This window comes from Gasterosteus aculeatus, chromosome 13, assembly GCF_964276395.1.
Source record: "Gasterosteus aculeatus chromosome 13, fGasAcu3.hap1.1, whole genome shotgun sequence".
In the NCBI taxonomy this organism is placed as follows: Eukaryota; Metazoa; Chordata; class Actinopteri; order Perciformes; family Gasterosteidae; genus Gasterosteus; species Gasterosteus aculeatus.
In genome coordinates this window covers 1024040-1045000 of record NC_135701.1, presented here as the reverse complement: position 1 = coordinate 1045000, position 20961 = coordinate 1024040, and the positions used below count along the sequence as shown (strand labels likewise).

The 20961-nt window shown below is 42.7% G+C and overlaps 27 non-coding genes across 27 annotated transcripts; all 27 read left to right on the top strand.

Annotated features, from left to right (window-relative positions):
* The first annotated feature begins 902 nt into the window (after positions 1 to 902).
* On the top strand, positions 903 to 984 carry trnas-gcu (transfer RNA serine (anticodon GCU)). The gene has a single exon. It is a non-coding gene; the product is annotated as a tRNA-Ser (tRNA).
* Positions 985 to 1388: 404 nt separating this feature from the next.
* trnas-gcu (transfer RNA serine (anticodon GCU)) lies at positions 1389 to 1470 on the top strand. The gene has a single exon. It is a non-coding gene; the product is annotated as a tRNA-Ser (tRNA).
* Positions 1471 to 1874: 404 nt separating this feature from the next.
* Positions 1875 to 1956, top strand: trnas-gcu (transfer RNA serine (anticodon GCU)). The gene has a single exon. It is a non-coding gene; the product is annotated as a tRNA-Ser (tRNA).
* A 1281-nt stretch (positions 1957 to 3237) lies between these two features.
* Positions 3238 to 3319, top strand: trnas-gcu (transfer RNA serine (anticodon GCU)). The gene has a single exon. It is a non-coding gene; the product is annotated as a tRNA-Ser (tRNA).
* A 404-nt stretch (positions 3320 to 3723) lies between these two features.
* trnas-gcu (transfer RNA serine (anticodon GCU)) lies at positions 3724 to 3805 on the top strand. The gene has a single exon. It is a non-coding gene; the product is annotated as a tRNA-Ser (tRNA).
* A 1287-nt stretch (positions 3806 to 5092) lies between these two features.
* trnas-gcu (transfer RNA serine (anticodon GCU)) lies at positions 5093 to 5174 on the top strand. The gene has a single exon. It is a non-coding gene; the product is annotated as a tRNA-Ser (tRNA).
* Positions 5175 to 5981: 807 nt separating this feature from the next.
* On the top strand, positions 5982 to 6065 carry trnas-gcu (transfer RNA serine (anticodon GCU)). Its single transcript has one exon. It is a non-coding gene; the product is annotated as a tRNA-Ser (tRNA).
* Positions 6066 to 6467: 402 nt separating this feature from the next.
* On the top strand, positions 6468 to 6549 carry trnas-gcu (transfer RNA serine (anticodon GCU)). Its single transcript has one exon. It is a non-coding gene; the product is annotated as a tRNA-Ser (tRNA).
* A 398-nt stretch (positions 6550 to 6947) lies between these two features.
* Positions 6948 to 7029, top strand: trnas-gcu (transfer RNA serine (anticodon GCU)). The gene has a single exon. It is a non-coding gene; the product is annotated as a tRNA-Ser (tRNA).
* Positions 7030 to 7830: 801 nt separating this feature from the next.
* trnas-gcu (transfer RNA serine (anticodon GCU)) lies at positions 7831 to 7912 on the top strand. The gene has a single exon. It is a non-coding gene; the product is annotated as a tRNA-Ser (tRNA).
* An 807-nt stretch (positions 7913 to 8719) lies between these two features.
* Positions 8720 to 8801, top strand: trnas-gcu (transfer RNA serine (anticodon GCU)). Its single transcript has one exon. It is a non-coding gene; the product is annotated as a tRNA-Ser (tRNA).
* An 813-nt stretch (positions 8802 to 9614) lies between these two features.
* Positions 9615 to 9696, top strand: trnas-gcu (transfer RNA serine (anticodon GCU)). The gene has a single exon. It is a non-coding gene; the product is annotated as a tRNA-Ser (tRNA).
* An 801-nt stretch (positions 9697 to 10497) lies between these two features.
* trnas-gcu (transfer RNA serine (anticodon GCU)) lies at positions 10498 to 10581 on the top strand. The gene has a single exon. It is a non-coding gene; the product is annotated as a tRNA-Ser (tRNA).
* Positions 10582 to 10983: 402 nt separating this feature from the next.
* Positions 10984 to 11065, top strand: trnas-gcu (transfer RNA serine (anticodon GCU)). Its single transcript has one exon. It is a non-coding gene; the product is annotated as a tRNA-Ser (tRNA).
* Positions 11066 to 11463: 398 nt separating this feature from the next.
* Positions 11464 to 11545, top strand: trnas-gcu (transfer RNA serine (anticodon GCU)). Its single transcript has one exon. It is a non-coding gene; the product is annotated as a tRNA-Ser (tRNA).
* Positions 11546 to 12346: 801 nt separating this feature from the next.
* On the top strand, positions 12347 to 12428 carry trnas-gcu (transfer RNA serine (anticodon GCU)). The gene has a single exon. It is a non-coding gene; the product is annotated as a tRNA-Ser (tRNA).
* Positions 12429 to 13235: 807 nt separating this feature from the next.
* Positions 13236 to 13317, top strand: trnas-gcu (transfer RNA serine (anticodon GCU)). Its single transcript has one exon. It is a non-coding gene; the product is annotated as a tRNA-Ser (tRNA).
* An 813-nt stretch (positions 13318 to 14130) lies between these two features.
* Positions 14131 to 14212, top strand: trnas-gcu (transfer RNA serine (anticodon GCU)). The gene has a single exon. It is a non-coding gene; the product is annotated as a tRNA-Ser (tRNA).
* Positions 14213 to 15013: 801 nt separating this feature from the next.
* trnas-gcu (transfer RNA serine (anticodon GCU)) lies at positions 15014 to 15095 on the top strand. Its single transcript has one exon. It is a non-coding gene; the product is annotated as a tRNA-Ser (tRNA).
* An 807-nt stretch (positions 15096 to 15902) lies between these two features.
* trnas-gcu (transfer RNA serine (anticodon GCU)) lies at positions 15903 to 15984 on the top strand. The gene has a single exon. It is a non-coding gene; the product is annotated as a tRNA-Ser (tRNA).
* Positions 15985 to 16388: 404 nt separating this feature from the next.
* trnas-gcu (transfer RNA serine (anticodon GCU)) lies at positions 16389 to 16470 on the top strand. The gene has a single exon. It is a non-coding gene; the product is annotated as a tRNA-Ser (tRNA).
* A 398-nt stretch (positions 16471 to 16868) lies between these two features.
* Positions 16869 to 16950, top strand: trnas-gcu (transfer RNA serine (anticodon GCU)). Its single transcript has one exon. It is a non-coding gene; the product is annotated as a tRNA-Ser (tRNA).
* A 398-nt stretch (positions 16951 to 17348) lies between these two features.
* trnas-gcu (transfer RNA serine (anticodon GCU)) lies at positions 17349 to 17430 on the top strand. Its single transcript has one exon. It is a non-coding gene; the product is annotated as a tRNA-Ser (tRNA).
* Positions 17431 to 18231: 801 nt separating this feature from the next.
* trnas-gcu (transfer RNA serine (anticodon GCU)) lies at positions 18232 to 18313 on the top strand. Its single transcript has one exon. It is a non-coding gene; the product is annotated as a tRNA-Ser (tRNA).
* Positions 18314 to 19120: 807 nt separating this feature from the next.
* On the top strand, positions 19121 to 19202 carry trnas-gcu (transfer RNA serine (anticodon GCU)). The gene has a single exon. It is a non-coding gene; the product is annotated as a tRNA-Ser (tRNA).
* Positions 19203 to 19606: 404 nt separating this feature from the next.
* Positions 19607 to 19688, top strand: trnas-gcu (transfer RNA serine (anticodon GCU)). The gene has a single exon. It is a non-coding gene; the product is annotated as a tRNA-Ser (tRNA).
* Positions 19689 to 20086: 398 nt separating this feature from the next.
* On the top strand, positions 20087 to 20168 carry trnas-gcu (transfer RNA serine (anticodon GCU)). Its single transcript has one exon. It is a non-coding gene; the product is annotated as a tRNA-Ser (tRNA).
* The last annotated feature ends 793 nt before the right edge of the window (positions 20169 to 20961 follow it).

Here is a 20961-nt window from a genome sequence, read left to right as displayed (position 1 = left end):
ATGAAAACAAAAGAAATAGGACGAGGTGGCCGAGTGGTTAAGATGATGGACTGCTAAACCATTGTGCTCTGCACGCATGGTTTCGAATTCCATTCTCGTCGAATTTACCTGATGCTCTCTTACCATGTCAGTGTTTGCAGAAATGTCGTCAAGAAAACCGCATTGATGCATTCAACGAGTCATTTTGCAACGACACGCAGGTGCATCCTGCTGATTTCGATTGTGCAGCAGTTGTTTATCAATCTGGTCATTTTCCACTATTCGCAGGCACAAAATTAATTAAGTTTTAGTGGAGAATGCGGGCGTTGATCCCGCTACTTCTCGCATGCTAAGCGAGCGCTCTACCATTTGAGCTAATTCCCCAACACATAATGCAAACTTGTGTACTTGACCTAAGTGCCCCCCTGCATTTAACGCCTTTACAAACTTCCCAGGAACATGAAAAACATGCTACAATATTGACAATTATCTAATCATCCTATGAAAACAAAAGAAATAGGACGAGGTGGCCGAGTGGTTAAGATGATGGACTGCTAATCCATTGTGCTCAGATCATCAAGAAAAACCACATTAATGCCATTCAACAAGTCCTTTTGCAATGACACGTTGGTGCATCCTGCTGATTCAAAGTGAGCAATGTTTGTTTACAAATCTGGTCGTTTTCCATTAATTACAGGCACATAATTAATTAAGCTTTGGTGGAGAATGCGGGCATTGATCCCGCTACTTCTCGCATGCTAAACTCTACCATTTGAGCTAATCCCCCAACTCGAAATGAAAATTTGTGTACTTGGCCTAAGTGCCCCCCTGCATTTAACGCCTTTACAAACTTCCCAGGAACATGAAAAACATTCTACAATATTGACAATTATCTAATCATCCTAAGAAAACAAAGGCAGTAGGACGAGGTGGCCGAGTGGTTAAGGCGATGGACTGCTAATCCATTGTGCTCTGCACGCATGGGTTCGAATCCCATTCTCGTCGCATTTACCTGATGCTCGCTTACCATGTCAGTGTTTGGAGAAAGGCTCAGATCGTCAAGAAAACCTCATTGATGCATTCAACGAGTCATTTTGCAACGACACGCAGGTGCATCCTGCTGATTTCAATTGTGCAGCAGTTGTTTATCAATCTGGTCATTTTCCACTATTCGCAGGCACAAAATTAATTAAGTTTTAGTGGAGAATGCGGGCGTTGATCCCGCTACTTCTCGCATGCTAAGCGAGCGCTCTACCATTTGAGCTAATTCCCCAACACATAATGCAAACTTGTGTACTTGACCTAAGTGCCCCCCTGCATTTAACGCCTTTACAAACTTCCCAGGAACATGAAAAACATGCTACAATATTGACAATTATCTAATCATCCTATGAAAACAAAAGAAATAGGACGAGGTGGCCGAGTGGTTAAGGCAATGGACTGCTAATCCATTGTGCTCTGCACGCATGGGTTCGAATCCCATTCTCGTTGCATTTACCTGATGCTCGCTTACCATGTCAGTGTTTGGAGAAAGGCTCAGATCGTCAAGAAAACCTCATTGATGCATTCAACGAGTCATTTTGCAACGACACGCAGGTGCATCCTGCTGATTTCGATTGTGCAGCAGATGTTTATCAACCTGGTGATTTTCCACTATTCGCAGGCACAAAATTAATTAAGTTTTAGTGGAGAATGCGGGCGTTGATCCCGCTACTTCTCGCATGCTAAGCGAGCGCTCTACCATTTGAGCTAATTCCCCAACACATAATGCAAACTTGTGTACTTGACCTAAATGCCCCCCTGCATTTAACGCCTTTACAAACTTCCCAGGAATATGAAAAACATGCTACAATATTGACATTCATTTAATCATCCCATGAAAACAAAAGAAATAGGACGAGGTGGCCGAGTGGTTAAGATGATGGACTGCTAAACCATTGTGCTCTGCACGCATGGGTTCGAATTCCATTCTCGTCGAATTTACCTGATGCTCTCTTACCATGTCAGTGTTTGCAGAAATGTCGTCAAGAAAACCGCATTGATGCATTCAAAGAGTCATTTTGCAACGACACGCAGGTGCATCCTGCTGATTTCGATTGTTTAGCAGTTGTTTATCAATCTGGTCATTTTCCACTATTCGCAGGCACAAAATTAATTAAGTTTTAGTGGAGAATGCGGGCGTTGATCCCGCTACTTCTCGCATGCTAAGCGAGCGCTCTACCATTTGAGCTAATTCCCCAACACATAATGCAAACTTGTGTACTTGACCTAAGTGCCCCCCTGCATTTAACGCCTTTACAAACTTCCCAGGAATATGAAAAACATGCTACAATATTGACATTCATTTAATCATCCCATGAAAACAAAAGAAATAGGACGAGGTGGCCGAGTGGTTAAGATGATGGACTGCTAAACCATTGTGCTCTGCACGCATGGTTTCGAATTCCATTCTCGTCGAATTTACCTGATGCTCTCTTACCATGTCAGTGTTTGCAGAAATGTCGTCAAGAAAACCGCATTGATGCATTCAACGAGTCATTTTGCAACGACACGCAGGTGCATCCTGCTGATTTCGATTGTGCAGCAGTTGTTTATCAATCTGGTCATTTTCCACTATTCGCAGGCACAAAATTAATTAAGTTTTAGTGGAGAATGCGGGCGTTGATCCCGCTACTTCTCGCATGCTAAGCGAGCGCTCTACCATTTGAGCTAATTCCCCAACACATAATGCAAACTTGTGTACTTGACCTAAGTGCCCCCCTGCATTTAACGCCTTTACAAACTTCCCAGGAACATGAAAAACATGCTACAATATTGACAATTATCTAATCATCCTATGAAAACAAAAGAAATAGGACGAGGTGGCCGAGTGGTTAAGATGATGGACTGCTAATCCATTGTGCTCAGATCATCAAGAAAAACCACATTAATGCCATTCAACAAGTCCTTTTGCAATGACACGTTGGTGCATCCTGCTGATTCAAAGTGAGCAATGTTTGTTTACAAATCTGGTCGTTTTCCATTAATTACAGGCACATAATTAATTAAGCTTTGGTGGAGAATGCGGGCATTGATCCCGCTACTTCTCGCATGCTAAGCTCTACCATTTGAGCTAATCCCCCAACTCGAAATGAAAATTTGTGTACTTGGCCTAAGTGCCCCCCTGCATTTAACGCCTTTACAAACTTCCCAGGAACATGAAAAACATTCTACAATATTGACAATTATCTAATCATCCTAAGAAAACAAAGGCAGTAGGACGAGGTGGCCGAGTGGTTAAGGCGATGGACTGCTAATCCATTGTGCTCTGCACGCATGGGTTCGAATCCCATTCTCGTCGCATTTACCTGATGCTCGCTTACCATGTCAGTGTTTGGAGAAAGGCTCAGATCGTCAAGAAAACCTCATTGATGCATTCAACGAGTCATTTTGCAACGACACGCAGGTGCATCCTGCTGATTTCAATTGTGCAGCAGTTGTTTATCAATCTGGTCATTTTCCACTATTCGCAGGCACAAAATTAATTAAGTTTTAGTGGAGAATGCGGGCGTTGATCCCGCTACTTCTCGCATGCTAAGCGAGCGCTCTACCATTTGAGCTAATTCCCCAACACATAATGCAAACTTGTGTACTTGACCTAAGTGCCCCCCTGCATTTAACGCCTTTACAAACTTCCCAGGAACATGAAAAACATGCTACAATATTGACAATTATCTAATCATCCTATGAAAACAAAAGAAATAGGACGAGGTGGCCGAGTGGTTAAGGCAATGGACTGCTAATCCATTGTGCTCTGCACGCATGGGTTCGAATCCCATTCTCGTTGCATTTACCTGATGCTCGCTTACCATGTCAGTGTTTGGAGAAAGGCTCAGATCGTCAAGAAAACCTCATTGATGCATTCAACGAGTCATTTTGCAACGACACGCAGGTGCATCCTGCTGATTTCGATTGTGCAGCAGTTGTTTATCAATCTGGTCATTTTCCACTATTCGCAGGCACAAAATTAATTAAGTTTTAGTGGAGAATGCGGGCGTTGATCCCGCTACTTCTCGCATGCTAAGCGAGCGCTCTACCATTTAAGCTAATTCCCCAACACATAATGCAAACTTGTGTACTTGACCTAAGTGCCCCCCTGCATTTAACGCCTTTACAAACTTCCCAGGAATATGAAAAACATCCTACAATATTGACATTCATTTAATCATCCCATGAAAACAAAAGAAATAGGACGAGGTGGCCGAGTGGTTAAGATGATCGACTGCTAAACCATTGTGCTCTGCACGCATGGGTTCGAATTCCATTCTCGTCGAATTTACCTGATAATCTCTTACCATGTCAGTGTTTGCAGAAATGTCGTCAAGAAAACCGCATTGATGCATTCAACGAGTCATTTTGCAACGACACGCAGGTGCATCCTGCTGATTTCGATTGTGCAGCAGTTGTTTATCAATCTGGTCATTTTCCACTATTCGCAGGCACAAAATTAATTAAGTTTTAGTGGAGAATGCGGGCGTTGATCCCGCTACTTCTCGCATGCTAAGCGAGCGCTCTACCATTTGAGCTAATTCCCCAACACATAATGCAAACTTGTGTACTTGACCTAAGTGCCCCCCTGCATTTAACGCCTTTACAAACTTCCCAGGAACATGAAAAACATGCTACAATATTGACATTCATTTAATCATCCCATGAAAACAAAAGAAATAGGACGAGGTGGCCGAGTGGTTAAGATGATGGACTGCTAAACCATTGTGCTCAGATAATCAAGAAAAAACACATTAATGCCATTCAACAAGTCCTTTTGCAATGACACGTTGGTGCATCCTGCTGATTCAAAGTGAGCAATGTTTGTTTACAAATCTGGTCGTTTCCCATTAATCACAGGCACATAATTAATTAAGCTTTGGTGGAGAATGCGGGCATTGATCCCGCTACTTCTCGCATGCTAAGCTCTACCATTTGAGCTAATCCCCCAACTCGAAATGAAACTTTGTGTACTTGGCCTAAGTGCCCCCCTGCATTTAACGCCTTTACAAACTTCCCAGGAACATGAAAAACATTCTACAATATTGACAATTATCTAATCATCCTAAGAAAACAAATGCAGTAGGACGAGGTGGCCGAGTGGTTAAGGCGATGGACTGCTAATCCATTGTGCTCTGCACGCATGGGTTCGAATCCCATTCTCGTCGCATTTACCTGATGCTCGCTTACCATGTCAGTGTTTGGAGAAAGGCTGAGATCGTCAAGAAAACCTCATTGATGAATTCAACGAGTCATTTTGCAACGACACGCAGGTGCATCCTGCTGATTTCGATTGTGCAGCAGTTGTTTATCAATCTGGTCATTTTCCACTATTCGCAGGCACAAAATTAATTAAGTTTTAGTGGAGAATGCGGGCGTTGATCCCGCTACTTCTCGCATGCTAAGCGAGCGCTCTACCATTTGAGCTAATTCCCCAACACATAATGCAAACTTGTGTACTTGACCTAAGTGCCCCCCTGCATTTAACGCCTTTACAAAATTCCCAGGAACATGAAAAACATGCTACAATATTGACAATTATCTCATCATCCTATGAAAACAAAAGAAATAGGACGAGGTGGCCGAGTGGTTAAGATGATGGACTGCTAATCCATTGTGCTCAGATCATCAAGAAAAAACACATTAATGCCATTCAACAAGTCCTTTTGCAATGACACGTTGGTGCATCCTGCTGATTCAAAGTGAGCAATGTTTGTTTACAAATCTGGTCGTTTTCCATTAATCACAGGCACATAATTAATTAAGCTTTGGTGGAGAATGCGGGCATTGATCCCGCTACTTCTCGCATGCTAAACTCTACCATTTGAGCTATTCCCCCAACTCGAAATGAAAATTTGTGTACTTGGCCTAAGTGCCCCCCTGCATTTAACGCCTTTACAAACTTCCCAGGAACATGAAAAACATGCTACAATATTGACAATTATCTAATCATCCTATGAAAACAAAGGCAGTAGGACGAGGTGGCCGAGTGGTTAAGGCGATGGACTGCTAATCCATTGTGCTCTGCACGCATGGGTTCGAATCCCATTCTCGTAGCATTTACCTGATGCTCGCTTACCATGTCAGTGTTTGGAGAAAGGCTCAGATCGTCAAGAAAACCTCATTGATGCATTCAACGAGTCATTTTGCAACGACACGCAGGTGCATCCTGCTTATTTCGATGGTGCAGCAGATGTTTATCAATCTGGTGATTTTCCACTATTCGCAGGCACAAAATTAATTAAGTTTTAGTGGAGAATGCGGGCGTTGATCCCGCTACTTCTCGCATGCTAAGCGAGCGCTCTACCATTTGAGCTAATTCCCCAACACATAATGCAAACTTGTGTACTTGACCTAAATGCCCCCCTGCATTTAACGCCTTTACAAACTTCCCAGGAATATGAAAAACATGCTACAATATTGACATTCATTTAATCATCCCATGAAAACAAAAGAAATAGGACGAGGTGGCCGAGTGGTTAAGATGATGGACTGCTAAACCATTGTGCTCTGCACGCATGGGTTCGAATTCCATTCTCGTCGAATTTACCTGATGCTCTCTTACCATGTCAGTGTTTGCAGAAATGTCGTCAAGAAAACCGCATTGATGCATTCAACGAGTCATTTTGCAACGACATGCAGGTGCATCCTGCTGATTTCGATTGTGCAGCAGTTGTTTATCAATCTGGTCATTTTCCACTATTCGCAGGCACAAAATTAATTAAGTTTTAGTGGAGAATGCAGGCGTTGATCCCGCTACTTCTCGCATGCTAAGCGAGCGCTCTACCATTTGAGCTAATTCCCCAACACATAATGCAAACTTGTGTACTTGACCTAAGTGCCCCCCTGCATTTAACGCCTTTACAAACTTCCCAGGAATATGAAAAACATGCTACAATATTGACATTCATTTAATCATCCCATGAAAACAAAAGAAATAGGACGAGGTGGCCGAGTGGTTAAGATGATGGACTGCTAAACCATTGTGCTCTGCACGCATGGGTTCGAATTCCATTCTCGTCGAATTTACCTGATGCTCTCTTACCATGTCAGTGTTTGCAGAAATGTCGTCAAGAAAACCGCATTGATGCATTCAACGAGTCATTTTGCAACGACACGCAGGTGCATCCTGCTGATTTCGATTGTGCAGCAGTTGTTCATCAATCTGGTCATTTTCCACTATTCGCAGGCACAAAATTAATTAAGTTTTAGTGGAGAATGGGGGCGTTGATCCCGCTACTTCTCGCATGCTAAGCGAGCGCTCTACCATTTGAGCTAATTCCCCAACACATAATGCAAACTTGTGTACTTGACCTAAGTGCCCCCCTGCATTTAACGCCTTTACAAACTTCCCAGGAATATGAAAAACATGCTACAATATTGACATTCATTTAATCATCCCATGAAAACAAAAGAAATAGGACGAGGTGGCCGAGTGGTTAAGATGATGGACTGCTAAACCATTGTGCTCAGATCATCAAGAAAAAACACATTAATGCCATTCAACAAGTCCTTTTGCAATGACACGTTGGTGCATCCTGCTGATTCAAAGTGAGCAATGTTTGTTTACAAATCTGGTCGTTTCCCATTAATCACAGGCACATAATTAATTAAGCTTTGGTGGAGAATGCGGGCATTGATCCCGCTACTTCTCGCATGCTAAGCTCTACCATTTGAGCTAATCCCCCAACTCGAAATGAAACTTTGTGTACTTGGCCTAAGTGCCCCCCTGCATTTAACGCCTTTACAAACTTCCCAGGAACATGAAAAACATTCTACAATATTGACAATTATCTAATCATCCTAAGAAAACAAAGGCAGTAGGACGAGGTGGCCGAGTGGTTGAGGCGATGGACTGCTAATCCATTGTGCTCTGCACGAATGGGTTCGAATCCCATTCTCGTCGCATTTACCTGATGCTCGCTTACCATGTCAGTGTTTGGAGAAAGGCTCAGATCGTCAAGAAAACCTCATTGATGAATTCAACGAGTCATTTTGCAACGACACGCAGGTGCATCCTGCTGATTTCGATTGTGCAGCAGTTGTTTATCAATCTGGTCATTTTCCACTATTCGCAGGCACAAAATTAATTAAGTTTTAGTGGAGAATGCGGGCGTTGATCCCGCTACTTCTCGCATGCTAAGAGAGCGCTCTACCATTTGAGCTAATTCCCCAACACATAATGCAAACTTGTGTACTTGACCTAAGTGCCCCCCTGCATTTAACGCCTTTACAAACTTCCCAGGAATATGAAAAACATGCTACAATATTGACATTCATTTAATCATCCCATGAAAACAAAAGAAATAGGACGAGGTGGCCGAGTGGTTAAGATGATGGACTGCTAAACCATTGTGCTCAGATCATCAAGAAAAAACACATTAATGCCATTCAACAAGTCCTTTTGCAATGACACGTTGGTGCATCCTGCTGATTCAAAGTGAGCAATGTTTGTTTACAAATCTGGTCGTTTCCCATTAATCACAGGCACATAATTAATTAAGCTTTGGTGGAGAATGCGGGCATTGATCCCGCTACTTCTCGCATGCTAAGCTCTACCATTTGAGCTAATCCCCCAACTCGAAATGAAACTTTGTGTACTTGGCCTAAGTGCCCCCCTGCATTTAACGCCTTTACAAACTTCCCAGGAACATGAAAAACATTCTACAATATTGACAATTATCTAATCATCCTAAGAAAACAAAGGCAGTAGGACGAGGTGGCCGAGTGGTTGAGGCGATGGACTGCTAATCCATTGTGCTCTGCACGCATGGGTTCGAATCCCATTCTCGTCGCATTTACCTGATGCTCGCTTACCATGTCAGTGTTTGGAGAAAGGCTCAGATCGTCAAGAAAACTTCATTGATGAATTCAACGAGTCATTTTGCAACGACACGCAGGTGCATCCTGCTGATTTCGATTGTGCAGCAGTTGTTTATCAATCTGGTCATTTTCCACTATTCGCAGGCACAAAATTAATTAAGTTTTAGTGGAGAATGCGGGCGTTGATCCCGCTACTTCTCGCATGCTAAGCGAGCGCTCTACCATTTGAGTTAATTCCCCAACACATAATGCAAACTTGTGTACTTGACCTAAGTGCCCCCCTGCATTTAACGCCTTTACAAAATTCCCAGGAACATGAAAAACATGCTACAATATTGACAATTATCTCATCATCCTATGAAAACAAAAGAAATAGGACGAGGTGGCCGAGTGGTTAAGATGATGGACTGCTAATCCATTGTGCTCAGATCATCAAGAAAAAACACATTAATGCCATTCAACAAGTCCTTCTGCAATGACACGTTGGTGCATCCTGCTGATTCAAAGTGAGCAATGTTTGTTTACAAATCTGGTCGTTTTCCATTAATCACAGGCACATAATTAATTAAGCTTTAGTGGAGAATGCGGGCATTGATCCCGCTACTTCTCGCATGCTAAGCGAGCGCTCTACCATTTGAGCTAATTCCCCAACACATAATGCAAACTTGTTTACTTGACCTAAATGCCCCCCTGCATTTAACGCCTTTACAAACTTCCCAGGAATATGAAAAACATGCTACAATATTGACATTCATTTAATCATCCCATGAAAACAAAAGAAATAGGACGAGGTGGCCGAGTGGTTAAGATGATGGACTGCTAAACCATTGTGCTCTGCACGCATGGGTTCGAATTCCATTCTCGTCGAATTTACCTGATGCTCTCTTACCATGTCAGTGTTTGCAGAAATGTCGTCAAGAAAACCGCATTGATGCATTCAACGAGTCATTTTGCAACGACACGCAGGTGCATCCTGCTGATTTCGATTGTGCAGCAGTTGTTTATCAATCTGGTCATTTTCCACTATTCGCAGGCACAAAATTAATTAAGTTTTAGTGGAGAATGCGGGCGTTGATCCCGCTACTTCTCGCATGCTAAGCGAGCGCTCTACCATTTGAGCTAATTCCCCAACACATAATGCAAACTTGTGTACTTGACCTAAGTGCCCCCCTGCATTTAACGCCTTTACAAACTTCCCAGGAATATGAAAAACATGCTACAATATTGACATTCATTTAATCATCCCATGAAAACAAAAGAAATAGGACGAGGTGGCCGAGTGGTTAAGATGATGGACTGCTAAACCATTGTGCTCAGATCATCAAGAAAAAACACATTAATGCCATTCAACAAGTCCTTTTGCAATGACACGTTGGTGCATCCTGCTGATTCAAAGTGAGCAATGTTTGTTTACAAATCTGGTCGTTTTCCATTAATCACAGGCACATAATTAATTAAGCTTTGGTGGAGAATGCGGGCATTGATCCCGCTACTTCTCGCATGCTAAACTCTACCATTTGAGCTATTCCCCCAACTCGAAATGAAAATTTGTGTACTTGGCCTAAGTGCCCCCCTGTATTTAACGCCTTTACAAACTTCCCAGGAACATGAAAAACATGCTACAATATTGACAATTATCTAATCATCCTATGAAAACAAAGGCAGTAGGACGAGGTGGCCGAGTGGTTAAGGCGATGGACTGCTAATCCATTGTGCTCTGCACGCATGGGTTCGAATCCCATTCTCGTAGCATTTACCTGATGCTCGCTTACCATGTCAGTGTTTGGAGAAAGGCTCAGATCGTCAAGAAAACCTCATTGATGCATTCAACGAGTCATTTTGCAACGACACGCAGGTGCATCCTGCTTATTTCGATGGTGCAGCAGATGTTTATCAATCTGGTGATTTTCCACTATTCGCAGGCACAAAATTAATTAAGTTTTAGTGGAGAATGCGGGCGTTGATCCCGCTACTTCTCGCATGCTAAGCGAGCGCTCTACCATTTGAGCTAATTCCCCAACACATAATGCAAACTTGTGTACTTGACCTAAATGCCCCCCTGCATTTAACGCCTTTACAAACATCCCAGGAATATGAAAAACATGCTACAATATTGACATTCATTTAATCATCCCATGAAAACAAAAGAAATAGGACGAGGTGGCCGAGTGGTTAAGATGATGGACTGCTAAACCATTGTGCTCTGCACGCATGGGTTCGAATTCCATTCTCGTCGAATTTACCTGATGCTCTCTTACCATGTCAGTGTTTGCAGAAATGTCGTCAAGAAAACCGCATTGATGCATTCAACGAGTCATTTTGCAACGACATGCAGGTGCATCCTGCTGATTTCGATTGTGCAGCAGTTGTTTATCAATCTGGTCATTTTCCACTATTCGCAGGCACAAAATTAATTAAGTTTTAGTGGAGAATGCGGGCGTTGATCCCGCTACTTCTCGCATGCTAAGCGAGCGCTCTACCATTTGAGCTAATTCCCCAACACATAATGCAAACTTGTGTACTTGACCTAAGTGCCCCCCTGCATTTAACGCCTTTACAAACTTCCCAGGAATATGAAAAACATGCTACAATATTGACATTCATTTAATCATCCCATGAAAACAAAAGAAATAGGACGAGGTGGCCGAGTGGTTAAGATGATGGACTGCTAAACCATTGTGCTCTGCACGCATGGGTTCGAATTCCATTCTCGTCGAATTTACCTGATGCTCTCTTACCATGTCAGTGTTTGCAGAAATGTCGTCAAGAAAACCGCATTGATGCATTCAACGAGTCATTTTGCAACGACACGCAGGTGCATCCTGCTGATTTCGATTGTGCAGCAGTTGTTTATCAATCTGGTCATTTTCCACTATTCGCAGGCACAAAATTAATTAAGTTTTAGTGGAGAATGCGGGCGTTGATCCCGCTACTTCTCGCATGCTAAGCGAGCGCTCTACCATTTGAGCTAATTCCCCAACACATAATGCAAACTTGTGTACTTGACCTAAGTGCCCCCCTGCATTTAACGCCTTTACAAACTTCCCAGGAATATGAAAAACATGCTACAATATTGACATTCATTTAATCATCCCATGAAAACAAAAGAAATAGGACGAGGTGGCCGAGTGGTTAAGATGATGGACTGCTAAACCATTGTGCTCAGATCATCAAGAAAAAACACATTAATGCCATTCAACAAGTCCTTTTGCAATGACACGTTGGTGCATCCTGCTGATTCAAAGTGAGCAATGTTTGTTTACAAATCTGGTCGTTTCCCATTAATCACAGGCACATAATTAATTAAGCTTTGGTGGAGAATGCGGGCATTGATCCCGCTACTTCTCGCATGCTAAGCTCTACCATTTGAGCTAATCCCCCAACTCGAAATGAAACTTTGTGTACTTGGCCTAAGTGCCCCCCTGCATTTAACGCCTTTACAAACTTCCCAGGAACATGAAAAACATTCTACAATATTGACAATTATCTAATCATCCTAAGAAAACAAAGGCAGTAGGACGAGGTGGCCGAGTGGTTGAGGCGATGGACTGCTAATCCATTGTGCTCTGCACGAATGGGTTCGAATCCCATTCTCGTCGCATTTACCTGATGCTCGCTTACCATGTCAGTGTTTGGAGAAAGGCTCAGATCGTCAAGAAAACCTCATTGATGAATTCAACGAGTCATTTTGCAACGACACGCAGGTGCATCCTGCTGATTTCGATTGTGCAGCAGTTGTTTATCAATCTGGTCATTTTCCACTATTCGCAGGCACAAAATTAATTAAGTTTTAGTGGAGAATGCGGGCGTTGATCCCGCTACTTCTCGCATGCTAAGAGAGCGCTCTACCATTTGAGCTAATTCCCCAACACATAATGCAAACTTGTGTACTTGACCTAAGTGCCCCCCTGCATTTAACGCCTTTACAAACTTCCCAGGAATATGAAAAACATGCTACAATATTGACATTCATTTAATCATCCCATGAAAACAAAAGAAATAGGACGAGGTGGCCGAGTGGTTAAGATGATGGACTGCTAAACCATTGTGCTCAGATCATCAAGAAAAAACACATTAATGCCATTCAACAAGTCCTTTTGCAATGACACGTTGGTGCATCCTGCTGATTCAAAGTGAGCAATGTTTGTTTACAAATCTGGTCGTTTCCCATTAATCACAGGCACATAATTAATTAAGCTTTGGTGGAGAATGCGGGCATTGATCCCGCTACTTCTCGCATGCTAAGCTCTACCATTTGAGCTAATCCCCCAACTCGAAATGAAACTTTGTGTACTTGGCCTAAGTGCCCCCCTGCATTTAACGCCTTTACAAACTTCCCAGGAACATGAAAAACATTCTACAATATTGACAATTATCTAATCATCCTAAGAAAACAAAGGCAGTAGGACGAGGTGGCCGAGTGGTTGAGGCGATGGACTGCTAATCCATTGTGCTCTGCACGCATGGGTTCGAATCCCATTCTCGTCGCATTTACCTGATGCTCGCTTACCATGTCAGTGTTTGGAGAAAGGCTCAGATCGTCAAGAAAACTTCATTGATGAATTCAACGAGTCATTTTGCAACGACACGCAGGTGCATCCTGCTGATTTCGATTGTGCAGCAGTTGTTTATCAATCTGGTCATTTTCCACTATTCGCAGGCACAAAATTAATTAAGTTTTAGTGGAGAATGCGGGCGTTGATCCCGCTACTTCTCGCATGCTAAGCGAGCGCTCTACCATTTGAGTTAATTCCCCAACACATAATGCAAACTTGTGTACTTGACCTAAGTGCCCCCCTGCATTTAACGCCTTTACAAAATTCCCAGGAACATGAAAAACATGCTACAATATTGACAATTATCTCATCATCCTATGAAAACAAAAGAAATAGGACGAGGTGGCCGAGTGGTTAAGATGATGGACTGCTAATCCATTGTGCTCAGATCATCAAGAAAAAACACATTAATGCCATTCAACAAGTCCTTTTGCAATGACACGTTGGTGCATCCTGCTGATTCAAAGTGAGCAATGTTTGTTTACAAATCTGGTCGTTTTCCATTAATCACAGGCACATAATTAATTAAGCTTTAGTGGAGAATGCGGGCATTGATCCCGCTACTTCTCGCATGCTAAGCGAGCGCTCTACCATTTGAGCTAATTCCCCAACACATAATGCAAACTTGTTTACTTGACCTAAATGCCCCCCTGCATTTAACGCCTTTACAAACTTCCCAGGAATATGAAAAACATGCTACAATATTGACATTCATTTAATCATCCCATGAAAACAAAAGAAATAGGACGAGGTGGCCGAGTGGTTAAGATGATGGACTGCTAAACCATTGTGCTCTGCACGCATGGGTTCGAATTCCATTCTCGTCGAATTTACCTGATGCTCTCTTACCATGTCAGTGTTTGCAGAAATGTCGTCAAGAAAACCGCATTGATGCATTCAACGAGTCATTTTGCAACGACACGCAGGTGCATCCTGCTGATTTCGATTGTGCAGCAGTTGTTTATCAATCTGGTCATTTTCCACTATTCGCAGGCACAAAATTAATTAAGTTTTAGTGGAGAATGCGGGCGTTGATCCCGCTACTTCTCGCATGCTAAGCGAGCGCTCTACCATTTGAGCTAATTCCCCAACACATAATGCAAACTTGTGTACTTGACCTAAGTGCCCCCCTGCATTTAACGCCTTTACAAACTTCCCAGGAATATGAAAAACATGCTACAATATTGACATTCATTTAATCATCCCATGAAAACAAAAGAAATAGGACGAGGTGGCCGAGTGGTTAAGATGATGGACTGCTAAACCATTGTGCTCAGATCATCAAGAAAAAACACATTAATGCCATTCAACAAGTCCTTTTGCAATGACACGTTGGTGCATCCTGCTGATTCAAAGTGAGCAATGTTTGTTTACAAATCTGGTCGTTTCCCATTAATCACAGGCACATAATTAATTAAGCTTTGGTGGAGAATGCGGGCATTGATCCCGCTACTTCTCGCATGCTAAGCTCTACCATTTGAGCTAATCCCCCAACTCGAAATGAAACTTTGTGTACTTGGCCTAAGTGCCCCCCTGCATTTAACGCCTTTACAAACTTCCCAGGAACATGAAAAACATTCTACAATATTGACAATTATCTAATCATCCTAAGAAAACAAAGGCAGTAGGACGAGGTGGCCGAGTGGTTGAGGCGATGGACTGCTAATCCATTGTGCTCTGCACGCATGGGTTCGAATCCCATTCTCGTCGCATTTACTTGATGCTCGCTTACCATGTCAGTGTTTGGAGAAAGGCTCAGATCGTCAAGAAAACCTCATTGATGAATTCAACGAGTCATTTTGCAACGACACGCAGGTGCATCCTGCTGATTTCGATTGTGCAGCAGTTGTTTATCAATCTGGTCATTTTCCACTATTCGCAGGCACAAAATTAATTAAGTTTTAGTGGAGAATGCGGGCGTTGATCCCGCTACTTCTCGCATGCTAAGCGAGCGCTCTACCATTTGAGCTAATTCCCCAACACATAATGCAAACTTGTGTACTTGACCTAAGTGCCCCCCTGCATTTAACGCCTTTACAAACTTCCCAGGAACATGAAAAACATGCTACAATATTGACAATTATCTAATCATCCTATGAAAACAAAAGAAATAGGACGAGGTGGCCGAGTGGTTAAGATGATGGACTGCTAATCCATTGTGCTCAGATCATCAAGAAAAAACACATTAATGCCATTCAACAAGTCCTTTTGCAATGACACGTTGGTGCATCCTGCTGATTCAAAGTGAGCAATGTTTGTTTACAAATCTGGTCGTTTTCCATTAATCACAGGCACATAATTAATTAAGCTTTGGTGGAGAATGCGGGCATTGATCCCGCTACTTCTCGCATGCTAAACTCTACCATTTGAGCTATTCCCCCAACTCGAAATGAAAATTTGTGTACTTGGCCTAAGTGCCCCCCTGCATTTAACGCCTTTACAAACTTCCCAGGAACATGAAAAACATGCTACAATATTGACAATTATCTAATCATCCTATGAAAACAAAGGCAGTAGGACGAGGTAGCCGAGTGGTTAAGGCGATGGACTGCTAATCCATTGTGCTCTTCACGCATGGGTTCGAATCCCATTCTCGTCGCATTTACCTGATGCTCGCTTACCATGTCAGTGTTTGGAGAAAGGCTCAGATCGTCAAGAAAACCTCATTGATGCATTCAACGAGTCATTTTGCAACGACACGCAGGTGCATCCTGCTTATTTCGATGGTGCAGCAGATGTTTATCAATCTGGTGATTTTCCACTATTCGCAGGCACAAAATTAATTAAGTTTTAGTGGAGAATGCGGGCGTTGATCCCGCTACTTCTCGCATGCTAAGCGAGCGCTCTACCATTTGAGCTAATTCCCCAACACATAATGCAAACTTGTGTACTTGACCTAAATGCCCCCCTGCATTTAACGCCTTTACAAACATCCCAGGAATATGAAAAACATGCTACAATATTGACATTCATTTAATCATCCCATGAAAACAAAAGAAATAGGACGAGGTGGCCGAGTGGTTAAGATGATGGACTGCTAAACCATTGTGCTCTGCACGCATGGGTTCGAATTCCATTCTCGTCGAATTTACCTGATGCTCTCTTACCATGTCAGTGTTTGCAGAAATCTCGTCAAGAAAACCGCATTGATGCATTCAACGAGTCATTTTGCAACGACATGCAGGTGCATCCTGCTGATTTCGATTGTGCAGCAGTTGTTTATCAATCTGGTCATTTTCCACTATTCGCAGGCACAAAATTAATTAAGTTTTAGTGGAGAATGCGGGCGTTGATCCCGCTACTTCTCGCATGCTAAGCGAGCGCTCTACCATTTGAGCTAATTCCCCAACACATAATGCAAACTTGTGTACTTGACCTAAGTGCCCCCCTGCATTTAACGCCTTTACAAAATTCCCAGGAACATGAAAAACATGCTACAATATTGACATTCATTTAATCATCCCATGAAAACAAAAGAAATAGGACGAGGTGGCCGAGTGGTTAAGATGATGGACTGCTAAACCATTGTGCTCTGCACGCATGGGTTCGAATTCCATTCTCGTCGAATTTACCTGATGCTCTCTTACCATGTCAGTGTTTGCAGAAATGTCGTCAAGAAAACCGCATTGATGCATTCAACGAGTCATTTTGCAACGACACGCAGGTGCATCCTGCTGATTTCGATTGTGCAGCAGTTGTTTATCAATCTGGTCATTTTCCACTATTCGCAGGCACAAAATTAATTAAGTTTTAGTGGAGAATGCGGGCGTTGATCCCGCTACTTCTCGCATGCTAAGCGAGCGCTCTACCATTTGAGCTAATTCCCCAACACATAATGCAAACGTGTGTACTTGACCTAAGTGCCCCCCTGCATTTAACGCCTTTACAAACTTCCCAGGAATATGAAAAACATGCTACAATATTGACATTCATTTAATCATCCCATGAAAACAAAAGAAATAGGACGAGGTGGCCGAGTGGTTAAGATGATGGACTGCTAAACCATTGTGCTCTGCACGCATGGGTTCGAATTCCATTCTCGTCGAATTTACCTGATGCTCTCTTACCATGTCAGTGTTTGCAGAAATGTCGTCAAGAAAACCGCATTGATGCATTCAACGAGTCATTTTGCAACGACACGCAGGTGCATCCTGCTGATTTCGATTGTGCAGCAGTTGTTTATCAATCTGGTCATTTTCCACTATTCGCAGGCACAAAATTAAATAAGTTTTAGTGGAGAATGCGGGCGTTGATCAAGCTACTTCTCGCATGCTAAGCGAGCGCTCTACCATTTGAGCTAATTCCCCAACACATAATGCAAACTTGTGTACTTGACCTAAATGCCCCCCTGCATTTAACGCCTTTACAAACTTCCCAGGAATATGAAAAACATGCTACAATATTGACATTCATTTAATCATCCCATGAAAACAAAAGAAATAGGACGAGGTGGCCGAGTGGTTAAGATGATGGACTGCTAAACCATTGTGCTCAGATCATCAAGAAAAAACACATTAATGCCATTCAACAAGTCCTTTTGCAATGACACGTTGGTGCATCCTGCTGATTCAAAGTGAGCAATGTTTGTTTACAAATCTGGTCGTTTCCCATTAATCACAGGCACATAATTAATTAAGCTTTGGTGGAGAATGCGGGCATTGATCCCGCTACTTCTCGCATGCTAAGCTCTACCATTTGAGCTAATCCCCCAACTCGAAATGAAACTTTGTGTACTTGGCCTAAGTGCCCCCCTGCATTTAACGCCTTTACAAACTTCCCAGGAACATGAAAAACATTCTACAATATTGACAATTATCTAATCATCCTAAGAAAACAAAGGCAGTAGGACGAGGTGGCCGAGTGGTTGAGGCGATGGACTGCTAATCCATTGTGCTCTGCACGCATGGGTTCGAATCCCATTCTCGTCGCATTTACCTGATGCTCGCTTACCATGTCAGTGTTTGGAGAAAGGCTCAGATCGTCAAGAAAACTTCATTGATGAATTCAACGAGTCATTTTGCAACGACAGGCAGGTGCATCCTGCTGATTTCGATTGTGCAGCAGTTGTTTATCAATCTGGTCATTTTCCACTATTCGCAGGCACAAAATTAATTAAGTTTTAGTGGAGAATGCGGGCGTTGATCCCGCTACTTCTCGCATGCTAAGCGAGCGCTCTACCATTTGAGTTAATTCCCCAACACATAATGCAAACTTGTGTACTTGACCTAAGTGCCCCCCTGCATTTAACGCCTTTACAAAATTCCCAGGAACATGAAAAACATGCTACAATATTGACAATTATCTCATCATCCTATGAAAACAAAAGAAATAGGACGAGGTGGCCGAGTGGTTAAGATGATGGACTGCTAATCCATTGTGCTCAGATCATCAAGAAAAAACACATTAATGCCATTCAACAAGTCCTTTTGCAATGACACGTTGGTGCATCCTGCTGATTCAAAGTGAGCAATGTTTGTTTACAAATCTGGTCGTTTTCCATTAATCACAGGCACATAATTAATTAAGCTTTGGTGGAGAATGCGGGCATTGATCCCGCTACTTCTCACATGCTAAGCTCTACCATTTGAGCTAATCCCCCAACTCGAAATGAAAATTTGTGTACTTGGCCTAAGTGCCCCCCTGTATTTAACGCCTTTACAAACTTCCCAGGAACATGAAAAACATGCTACAATATTGACAATTATCTAATCATCCTATGAAAACAAAGGCAGTAGGACGAGGTGGCCGAGTGGTTAAGGCGATGGACTGCTAATCCATTGTGCTCTGCACGCATGGGTTCGAATCCCATTCTCGTCGCATTTACCTGATGCTCCCTTACCATGTCAGTATTTGGAGAAAGGCTCAGATCGTCAAGAAAACCTCATTGATGCATTCAACGAGTCATTTTGCAACGACACGCAGGTGCATCCTGCTGATTTCGATTGTGCAGCAGATGTTTATCAATCTGGTGATTTTCCACTATTCGCAGGCACAAAATTAATTAAGTTTTAGTGGAGAATGCGGGCATTGATCCCGCTACTTCTCGCATGCTAAGCGAGCGCTCTACCATTTGAGCTAATTCCCCAACACATAATGCAAACTTGTGTACTTGACCTAAATGCCCCCCTGCATTTAACGCCTTTACAAACTTCCCAGGAATATGAAAAACATGCTACAATATTGACATTCATTTAATCATCCCATGAAAACAAAAGAAATAGGACGAGGTGGCCGAGTGGTTAAGATGATGGACTGCTAAACCATTGTGCTCTGCACGCATGGGTTCGAATTCCATTCTCGTCGAATTTACCTGATGCTCTCTTACCATGTCAGTGTTTGCAGAAATGTCGTCAAGAAAACCACATTGATGCATTCAACGAGTCATTTTGCAACGACACGCAGGTGCATCCTGCTGATTTCGATTGTGCAGCAGATGTTTATCAATCTGGTGATTTTCCACTATTCGCAGGCACAAAATTAATTAAGTTTTAGTGGAGAATGCGGGCGTTGATCCCGCTACTTCTCGCATGCTAAGCGAGCGCTCTACCATTTGAGCTAATTCCCCAACACATAATGCAAACTTGTGTACTTGACCTAAGTGCCCCCCTGCATTTAACGCCTTTACAAAATTCCCAGGAACATGAAAAACATGCTACAATATTGACAATTATCTAATCATCCTAAGAAAACAAAGGCAGTAGGACGAGGTGGCCGAGTGGTTGAGGCGATGGACTGCTAATCCATTGTGCTCTGCACGCATGGGTTCGAATCCCATTCTCGTCGCATTTACCTGATGCTCGCTTACCATGTCAGTGTTTGGAGAAAGGCTCAGAGCGTCAAGAAAACCTCATTGATGAATTCAACGAGTCATTTTGCAACGACACGCAGGTGCATCCTGCTGATTTCGATTGTGCAGCAGTTGTTTATCAATCTGGTCATTTTCCACTATTCGCAAGCACAAAATTAATTAAGTTTTAGTGGAGAATGCGGGCGTTGATCCCGCTACTTCTCGCATGCTAAGCGAGCGCTCTACCATTTGAGCTAATTCCCCAACACATAATGCAAACTTGTGTACTTGACCTAAGTGCCCCCCTGCATTTAACGCCTTTACAAACTTCCCAGGAATATGAAAAACATGCTACAATATTGACATTCATTTAATCATCCCATGAAAACAAAAGAAATAGGACGATGTGGCCGAGTGGTTAAGATGATGGACTGCTAAACCATTGTGCTCAGATCATCAAGAAAAAACACATTAATGCCATTCAACAAGTCCTTTTGCAATGACACGTTGGTGCATCCTGCTGATTCAAAGTGAGCAATGTTTGTTTACAAATCTGGTCGTTTCCCATTAATCACAGGCACATAATTAATTAAGCTTTGGTGGAGAATGCGGGCATTGATCCCGCTACTTCTCGCATGCTAAGCTCTACCATTTGAGCTAATCCCCCAACTCGAAATAAAACTTTGTGTACTTGGCCTAAGTGCCCCCCTGCATTTAACGCCTTTACAAACTTCCCAGGAACATGAAAAACATTCTACAATATTGACAATTATCTAATCATCCTAAGAA